The sequence below is a fragment of the Alosa alosa genome, unplaced genomic scaffold, assembly GCF_017589495.1.
Source record: "Alosa alosa isolate M-15738 ecotype Scorff River unplaced genomic scaffold, AALO_Geno_1.1 AALO_1.0_unplaced_749, whole genome shotgun sequence".
In the NCBI taxonomy this organism is placed as follows: domain Eukaryota; kingdom Metazoa; phylum Chordata; class Actinopteri; order Clupeiformes; family Clupeidae; genus Alosa; species Alosa alosa.
This window is the reverse complement of record NW_025962928.1, coordinates 1-8,146: the sequence shown is the minus strand read 5'-3', so window position 1 is coordinate 8,146 and position 8,146 is coordinate 1. Positions and strand designations below refer to the sequence as shown.

General features: G+C 44.6%; 17 non-coding genes across 17 annotated transcripts; all 17 read left to right on the top strand.

Annotated features, from left to right (window-relative positions):
* Nucleotides 1-163: 163 nt before the first annotated feature.
* On the top strand, nt 164-246 carry trnas-gcu. Its single transcript has one exon. It is a non-coding gene; the product is annotated as a tRNA-Ser (tRNA).
* Nucleotides 247-377: 131 nt separating this feature from the next.
* trnas-gcu lies at nt 378-458 on the top strand. The gene has a single exon. It is a non-coding gene; the product is annotated as a tRNA-Ser (tRNA).
* A 296-nt stretch (nt 459-754) lies between these two features.
* Nucleotides 755-834, top strand: trnas-gcu. The gene has a single exon. It is a non-coding gene; the product is annotated as a tRNA-Ser (tRNA).
* Nucleotides 835-964: 130 nt separating this feature from the next.
* trnas-gcu lies at nt 965-1,045 on the top strand. Its single transcript has one exon. It is a non-coding gene; the product is annotated as a tRNA-Ser (tRNA).
* A 296-nt stretch (nt 1,046-1,341) lies between these two features.
* On the top strand, nt 1,342-1,425 carry trnas-gcu. The gene has a single exon. It is a non-coding gene; the product is annotated as a tRNA-Ser (tRNA).
* A 124-nt stretch (nt 1,426-1,549) lies between these two features.
* trnas-gcu lies at nt 1,550-1,631 on the top strand. Its single transcript has one exon. It is a non-coding gene; the product is annotated as a tRNA-Ser (tRNA).
* A 1,170-nt stretch (nt 1,632-2,801) lies between these two features.
* trnas-gcu lies at nt 2,802-2,887 on the top strand. The gene has a single exon. It is a non-coding gene; the product is annotated as a tRNA-Ser (tRNA).
* A 711-nt stretch (nt 2,888-3,598) lies between these two features.
* Nucleotides 3,599-3,678, top strand: trnas-gcu. The gene has a single exon. It is a non-coding gene; the product is annotated as a tRNA-Ser (tRNA).
* A 347-nt stretch (nt 3,679-4,025) lies between these two features.
* trnas-gcu lies at nt 4,026-4,108 on the top strand. Its single transcript has one exon. It is a non-coding gene; the product is annotated as a tRNA-Ser (tRNA).
* A 298-nt stretch (nt 4,109-4,406) lies between these two features.
* trnas-gcu lies at nt 4,407-4,487 on the top strand. The gene has a single exon. It is a non-coding gene; the product is annotated as a tRNA-Ser (tRNA).
* Nucleotides 4,488-4,617: 130 nt separating this feature from the next.
* trnas-gcu lies at nt 4,618-4,699 on the top strand. The gene has a single exon. It is a non-coding gene; the product is annotated as a tRNA-Ser (tRNA).
* Nucleotides 4,700-4,832: 133 nt separating this feature from the next.
* trnas-gcu lies at nt 4,833-4,913 on the top strand. The gene has a single exon. It is a non-coding gene; the product is annotated as a tRNA-Ser (tRNA).
* A 296-nt stretch (nt 4,914-5,209) lies between these two features.
* On the top strand, nt 5,210-5,292 carry trnas-gcu. Its single transcript has one exon. It is a non-coding gene; the product is annotated as a tRNA-Ser (tRNA).
* A 130-nt stretch (nt 5,293-5,422) lies between these two features.
* Nucleotides 5,423-5,504, top strand: trnas-gcu. The gene has a single exon. It is a non-coding gene; the product is annotated as a tRNA-Ser (tRNA).
* Nucleotides 5,505-6,622: 1,118 nt separating this feature from the next.
* trnas-gcu lies at nt 6,623-6,704 on the top strand. Its single transcript has one exon. It is a non-coding gene; the product is annotated as a tRNA-Ser (tRNA).
* Nucleotides 6,705-7,225: 521 nt separating this feature from the next.
* trnas-gcu lies at nt 7,226-7,309 on the top strand. Its single transcript has one exon. It is a non-coding gene; the product is annotated as a tRNA-Ser (tRNA).
* A 401-nt stretch (nt 7,310-7,710) lies between these two features.
* trnas-gcu lies at nt 7,711-7,795 on the top strand. Its single transcript has one exon. It is a non-coding gene; the product is annotated as a tRNA-Ser (tRNA).
* The last annotated feature ends 351 nt before the right edge of the window (nt 7,796-8,146 follow it).

The following is an 8,146-nucleotide window of genomic DNA, read 5'->3' as shown; positions in this document are numbered from 1 at the left end:
ATTTTGACTCAGTGACGAGGTGGCCGAAAGTGGTTATGGCGATGGACTGCTAACACATTGTGCTAGGGATATTTGATGCCCTATCTCACAACTGCCACAAATAATCAGCAATGTGAAACCTCGATAACTTTCCGCAGAAAACATTCCACTGAATGTCTCCAGTGACGAGGTGGCCGAGTGGTTAAGGCGATGGACTGCTAATCCATTGTGCTCTGCACGCTGCGGGTTCGAATCCCATCCTCGCCGATTCTATTCTTTTGAAGATACACTATCATTAAGGGCCATGTTTTCACCTATCTCATAACTGCTACTATATAATGACTAACATCAAACCTCAGCGTTTTCTATTGGAAAACTTTCACTCACCGTGAGTCGCTGGACGAGGTGGCCGAGTGGTTAAGGCGATGGACTGCTAATCCATTGTGCTCTGCACGCGGGGTTCAATCCCATCCTCGCCGATTGCATTTTGCAAAGGGTGTCATCTCTTTCCAAAGATACAGTATCGCTAAGGGGCATATTTTTACCTCGTAACTGCTAAAGATAATCAGTAATGTCAAAGCTCAATGCTTTTCCTTTGGAAAACTTTCCACTCATTTTGACTCAGTGACGAGGTGGCCGAGTGGTTATGGCGATGGACTGCTAACACATTGTGCTTGGGATATTTGATGCCCTATCTCACAACTGCCACAAATAATCAGCAATGTGAAACCTCGATAACTTTCCGTCAGAAAACATTCCACTGAATGTCTCCAGTGACGAGGTGGCCGAGTGGTTAAGGCGATGGACTGCTAATCCATTGTGCTCTGCACGCCGGGTTCAATCCCATCCTCGTCGATTCTATTCTTTTTGAAGATACACTATCATTAAGGGCCATGTTTTCACCTATCTCATAACTGCTACTATATGACTAACATCAAACCTCAGCGGTTTTCTATTGGAAAACTTTCACTCACCGTGAGTCGTTGACGAGGTGGCCGAGTGGTTAAGGCGATGGACTGCTAATCCATTGTGCTCTGCACGCTGGGGTTCAATCCCATCCTCGCCGATTGCATTTGCAAAGGGTGTCATCTCTTTCCAAAGATACAGTATCGTTAAGGGGCATATTTTTTACCTCGTAACTCCTAAAGATAATCAGTAATGTCAAAGCTCAATGCTTTTCCTTTGGAAAACTTTCCACTCATTGTGACTCAGTGACGAGGTGGCCGAGTGGTTATGGCGATGGACTGCTAACACATTGTGCTAGGGATATTTGATGCCCTATCTCACAACTGCCACAAATAATCAGCAATGTGAAACCTCGATAACTTTCCGTCAGAAAACATTCCACTGAATGTCTCCAGTGACGAGGTGGCCGAAAGTGGTTAAGGCGATGGACTGCTAATCCATTGTGCTCTGCACGCTGGGGTTCAAATCCCATCCTCGCCGATTCTATTCATTTTTCCAAAGATACACTATCATTAAGGGCCATGTTTTCACCTCTCATAACTCTCAGTAATGTCAAAGCTCAATGCTTTTCCTTTGGAAAACTTTCCACTCATTTTGACTCAGTGACGAGGTGGCCGAGTGGTTAAGGCGATGGACTGCTAATCCATTGTGCTCTGCACGCGTGGGTTCGAATCCCATCCTCGTCGATTCTATTCTTTTTGAAGATACACTATCATTAAGGGCCATGTTTTCACCTATCTCATAACTGCTACTGTATGACTAACATCAAACCTCAGCGGTTTTCATTGAAAACTTTCACTCACCGTGAGTCGACGAGGTGGCCGAAAGTGGTTAAGGCGATGGACTGCTAATCCATTGTGCTCTGCACGCGGGGTTCAATCCCATCCTCGCCGATTGCATTTGCAAAGGGTGTCATCTCTTTCCAAAGATACAGTATCGTTAAGGGGCATATTTTGACCTCGTAACTCAAAGATAATCAGTAATGTCAAAGCTCAATGCTTTTCCTTTGGAAAACTTTCCACTTTTTGACTCAGTGAAGGTGGCCGAATGGCGATGGACTGCTAACACATTGTGCTAGGGATATTTGCATTTTCCCTATCTCAGTGAACTGCTGCTAATCCATTGTGCTCTGCATCCCATCCTCGCCAGCTATTCTTTCCGAAGATACACTATCATTAAGGGCCATGTTTTCACCTATCTCATAACTGCTACTATATAATGACTAACATTCAGCGCTATTGAAAACTTTCACTCACCGTGAGTCGTGACGAGGTGGCCGAGTGTTAAGGCGATGGACTGCTAATCCATTGTGCTCTGCACGCTGGGGTTCAATCCCATCCTCGTCGATTGCATTTGCAAAGGGTGTCATCTCTTTCCAAAGATACAGTATCGTTAAGGGGCATATTTTTTACCTCGTAACTCCTAAAGATAATCAGTAATGTCAAAGCTCAATGCTTTTCCTTTGGAAAACTTTCCACTCATTGTGACTCAGTGACGAGGTGGCCGAGTGGTTATGGCGATGGACTGCTAACACATTGTGCTAGGGATATTTGATGCCCTATCTCACAACTGCCACAAATAATCAGCAATGTGAAACCTCGATAACTTTCCGTCAGAAAACATTCCACTGAATGTCTCCAGTGACGAGGTGGCCGAAAGTGGTTAAGGCGATGGACTGCTAATCCATTGTGCTCTGCACGCGGGTTCAATCCCATCCTCGCCGATTCTATTCTTTTTGAAGATACACTATCATTAAGGGCCATGTTTTCACCTATCTCATAACTGCTACTATATAATGACTAACATCAAACCTCAGCGGTTTTCTATTGGAAAACTTTCACTCACCGTGAGTCGTTGACGAGGTGGCCGAGTGGTTAAGGCGATGGACTGCTAATCCATTGTGCTCTGCACGCACGCTGGGTTTCGAATCCCATCCTCGCCGATTGCATTTGCAAAGGGTGTCATCTCTTTCCAAAGATACAGTATCGTTAAGGGCCATATTTTCACCTATCTCATAACTGCTAAAGATAATCAGTAATGTCAAAGCTCAATGCTTTTCCTTTGGAAAACTTTCCACTCATTTTGACTCAGTGACGAGGTGGCCGAGTGGTTAAGGCGATGGACTGCTAACACATTGTGCTCTGCACGGGATATTTGATGCCCTATCTTCACAACTGCCACAAATAATTAGGACTGCAATGTTTTCACCTCTCATAACTTTACTAATATAGAAAACATTCCACTGAATGTGTCCCAGTGACGAGGTCACGAGTGGTTAAGGGTGGCCGAAAGTGGTTAAGGACTGCTAATCCATTGTGCTCTGCACGCTGGGTTCAAATCCCATCCTCGCCGATTGCATTTGCAAAGGGTGTCATCTCTTTCCAAAGATACAGTATCGCTAAGGGGCATATTTTTTGACCTCGTAACTGCTAAAGATAATCAGTAATGTCAAAGCTCAATGCTTTTCCTTTGGAAAACTTTCCACTCATTTTGACTCAGTGACGAGGTGGCCGAAAGGGTTATGGCGATGGACTGCTAACACATTGTGCTTGGGATATTTGATGCCCTATCTCACAACTGCCACAAATAATCAGCAATGTGAAACCCTCGATAACTTTTTCCGTCAGAAAACATTCCACTGAATGTCTCCAGTGACGAGGTGGCCGAGTGGTTAAGGCGATGGACTGCTAATCCATTGTGCTCTGCACGCTGGGTTCAATCCCATCCTCGCCGATTCTATTCATTTTTCCAAAGATACACTATCATTAAGGGCCATGTTTTCACCTATCTCATAACTGCTACTAATGAGTAATGTCAAACTCAGAGCTTTTCCTTTGGAAAACTTTCACTCATTTTGAGTCAGTGACGAGGTGGCCGAAAGTGGTTAAGGCGATGGACTGCTAATCCATTGTGCTCTGCACGCTGCTAGGGTTGAATCCCATCCTCGCCGATTCTATTCTTTCCGCCATACACTATCATTAAGGGCCATGTTTTCACCTATCTCATAACTGCTACTATATAATGACTAACATCAAACCTCAGCGTTTTCATTGGAAAACTTTCACTCACCGTGAGTCGCTGGACGAGGTGGCCGAAGTGGTTAAGGCGATGGACTGCTAATCCATTGTGCTCTGCACGCGGGGTTCAAATCCCATCCTCGCCGATTGCATTTGCAAAGGATGTCATCTCTTTCCAAAGATACAGTATCGTTAAGGGGCATATTGTGACCTCGTAACTGCTAAAGATAATCAGTAATGTCAAAGCTCAATGCTTTTCCTTTGGAAAACTTTCCACTCATTTTGACTCAGTGACGAGGTGGCCGAGTGGTTATGGCGATGGACTGCTAACACATTGTGCTAGGGATATTTGATGCCCTATCTCACAACTGCCACAAATAATCAGCAATGTGAAACCTCGATAACTTTCCTATGACAGAAAACATTCCACTGAATGTCTCCAGTGACGAGGTGGCCGAGTGGTTAAGGCGATGGACTGCTAATCCATTGTGCTCTGCACGCGTGGGTTCAATCCCATCCTCGTCGATTCTATTCTTTTTGAAGATACACTATCATTAAGGGCCATGTTTTCACCTATCTCATAACTGCTACTATATGACTAACATCAAACCTCAGCGGTTTTCTATTGGAAAACTTTCACTCACCGTGAGTCGTTGACGAGGTGGCCGAGTGGTTAAGGCGATGGACTGCTAATCCATTGTGCTCTGCACGCGTGGGTTCGAATCCCATCCTCGTCGATTCTATTCTTTCCGAAGATACACTATCATTAAGGGCCATGTTTTCACCTATCTCATAACTGCTACTATATAATGACTAACATCAAACCTCAGCGGTTTTCTATTGGAAAACTTTCACTCACCGTGAGTCGTTGACGAGGTGGCCGAGTGGTTAAGGCGATGGACTGCTAATCCATTGTGCTCTGCACGCTGGGGTTCAATCCCATCCTCGTCGATTGCATTTGCAAAGGGTGTCATCTCTTTCCAAAGATACAGTATCGTTAAGGGGCATATTTTTTACCTCGTAACTCCTAAAGATAATCAGTAATGTCAAAGCTCAATGCTTTTCCTTTGGAAAACTTTCCACTCATTGTGACTCAGTGACGAGGTGGCCGAGTGGTTATGGCGATGGACTGCTAACACATTGTGCTAGGGATATTTGATGCCCTATCTCACAACTGCCACAAATAATCAGCAATGTGAAACCTCGATAACTTTCCGTCAGAAAACATTCCACTGAATGTCTCCAGTGACGAGGTGGCCGAGTGGTTAAGGCGATGGACTGCTAATCCATTGTGCTCTGCACGCTGGGTTCAATCCCATCCTCCTCGTCGATTCTATTCTTTTTGAAGATACACTATCATTAAGGGCCATGTTTTCACCTATCTCATAACTGCTACTATATGACTAACATCAAACCTCAGAGGTTTTCTATTGGAAAACTTTCACTCACCGTGAGTCGTTGACGAGGTGGCCGAGTGGTTAAGGCGATGGACTGCTAATCCATTGTGCTCTGCACGCGTTTGTTTGAATCCCATCCTCGTCGATTCTATTCTTTTTGAAGATACACTATCATTAAGGGCCATGTTTTCACCTATCTCATAACTGCTACTATATGACTAACATCAAACCTCAGCGGTTTTCTATTGGAAAACTTTCACTCACCGTGAGTCGCTGACGAGGTGGCCGAAAGTGGTTAAGGCGATGGACTGCTAATCCATTGTGCTCTGCACGCCATTGCTCTGCACGGGTTCAATCCCATCCTCGCCGATTGCATTTGCAAAGGGTGTCATCTCTTTCCAAAGATACAGTATCGTTAAGGGGCATATTGTGACCTCGTAACTGCTAAAGATAATCAGTAATGTCAAAGCTCAATGCTTTTCCTTTGGAAAACTTTCCACTCATTTTGACTCAGTGACGAGGTGGCCGAGTGGTTATGGCGATGGACTGCTAACACATTGTGCTTGGGATATTTGATGCCCTATCTCACAACTGCCACAAATAATCAGCAATGTGAAACCCATAACTTTCGCCAGAAAACATTCCACTGAATGTCTCCAGTGACGAGGTGGCCGAGTGGTTAAGATGGACTGTTAATCCATTGTGCTCTGCACGCTACTATATGATGACCATGTTTCCCATCCTCGCCGATTCTATTTGTGCTTTTGAAGATACACTTTCTACACTTAAAGGGCCATGTTTTCACCTATCTCATAACTGCTACTATACATCAACATCAAACCTCAGCGGTTTTCTATTGAAAACTTTCACTCACCGTGAGTCGCTGACGAGGTGGCCGAAAGTGGTTAAGGCGATGGACTGCTAATCCATTGTGCTCTGCACGCCGGGGTTCAATCCCATCCTCGCCGATTGCATTTGCAAAGGGTGTCATCTCTTTCCAAAGATACAGTATCGCTAAGGGGCATATTTTTTTCTCGTAACTGCTAAAGATAATCAGTAATGTCAAAGCTCAATGCTTTTCCTTTGGAAAACTTTCCACTCATTTTGACTCAGTGACGAGGTGGCCGAGTGGTTATGGCGATGGACTGCTAACACATTGTGCTTGGGATATTTGATGCCCTATCTCACAACTGCCACAAATAATCAGCAATGTGAAACCTCGATAACTTTCCGTCAGAAAACATTCCACTGAATGTGCCCAGTGACGAGGTGGCCGAGTGGTTAAGGCGATGGACTGCTAATCCATTGTGCTCTGCACGCGTGGTTCCAAATCCCATCCTCGTCGATTGCATTTGCAAAGGGTGTCATCTCTTTCCAAAGATACAGTATCGCTAAGGGGCATATTTTTACCTATCTAAACTGCTAAAGATAATCAGTAATGTCAAAGCTCAATGCTTTTCCTTTGGAAAACTTTCCACTCATTGTGACTCAGTGACGAGGTGGCCGAGTGGTTATGGCGATGGACTGCTAACACATTGTGCTCTGCAGGATATTTGATGCCCTATCTCACAACTGATACACAAATAATCAGCAATGTGAAACTGCTGATAACAAACCTCAGAGAAAACATTCCACTGAATGTCTCCAGTGACGAGGTGGCCGAAAGTGGTTAAGGCGATGGACTGCTAATCCATTGTGCTCTGCACGCGGGGTTCAATCCCATCCTCGCCGATTCTATTCTTTTCTTTGAAGATACACTATCATTAAGGGCCATGTTTTCACCTATCTCATAACTGCTACTATATAATGACTAACATCAAACCTCAGCGGTTTTTATTGGAAAACTTTCACTCACCGTGAGTCGCTGACGAGGTGGCCGAAAGGGTTAAGGCGATGGACTGCTAATCCATTGTGCTCTGCACGCTGCGGGTTCAAATCCCATCCTCGCCGATTGCATTTGCAAAGGGTGTCATCTCTTTCCAAAGATACAAAAGATACACTATCAATTAAAGGCCATATTTTGACCTATGTAACTGCTAAATGATAACATCAAACCATTGTGCTTGGGATATTTGATGCAAAACTTAATCAGCTTTGAAACCTCCTTTGGAAAACATTCCACTGATTTTGACCAGTGACGAGGTGGCCGAAAGTGGTTAAGGCGATGGACTGCTAATCCATTGTGCTCTGCACGCTGCGGTTCAATCCCATCCTCGCCGATTCTATTCTTTTCGAAGATACACTATCATTAAGGGCCATGTTTTCACCTATCTCATAACTGCTACTATATAATGACTAACATCAAACCTCAGCGTTTTCTATTGGAAAACTTTCACTCACCGTGAGTCGCTGACGAGGTGGCCGAAAGTGGTTAAGGCGATGGACTGCTAATCCATTGTGCTCTGCACGCCGAGGGTTCGAATCCCATCCTCGCCGATTTGCATTTGCAAAGGGTGTCATCTCTTTCCAAAGATACAGTATCGTTAAGGGGCATATTTTGACCCTCGTAACTGCTAAAGATAATCAGTAATGTCAAAGCTCAATGCTTTTCCTTTGGAAAACTTTCCACTCATTTTGACTCAGTGACGAGGTGGCCGAGTGGTTATGGCGATGGACTGCTAACACATTGTGCTTGGGATATTTGATGCCCTATCTCACAACTGCCACAAATAATCAGCAATGTGAAACCTCGATAACTTTCCCGCCAGAAAACATTCCACTGAATGTCTCCAGTGACGAGGTGGCCGAAAGTGGTTAAGGCGATGGACTGCTAATCCATTGTGCTCT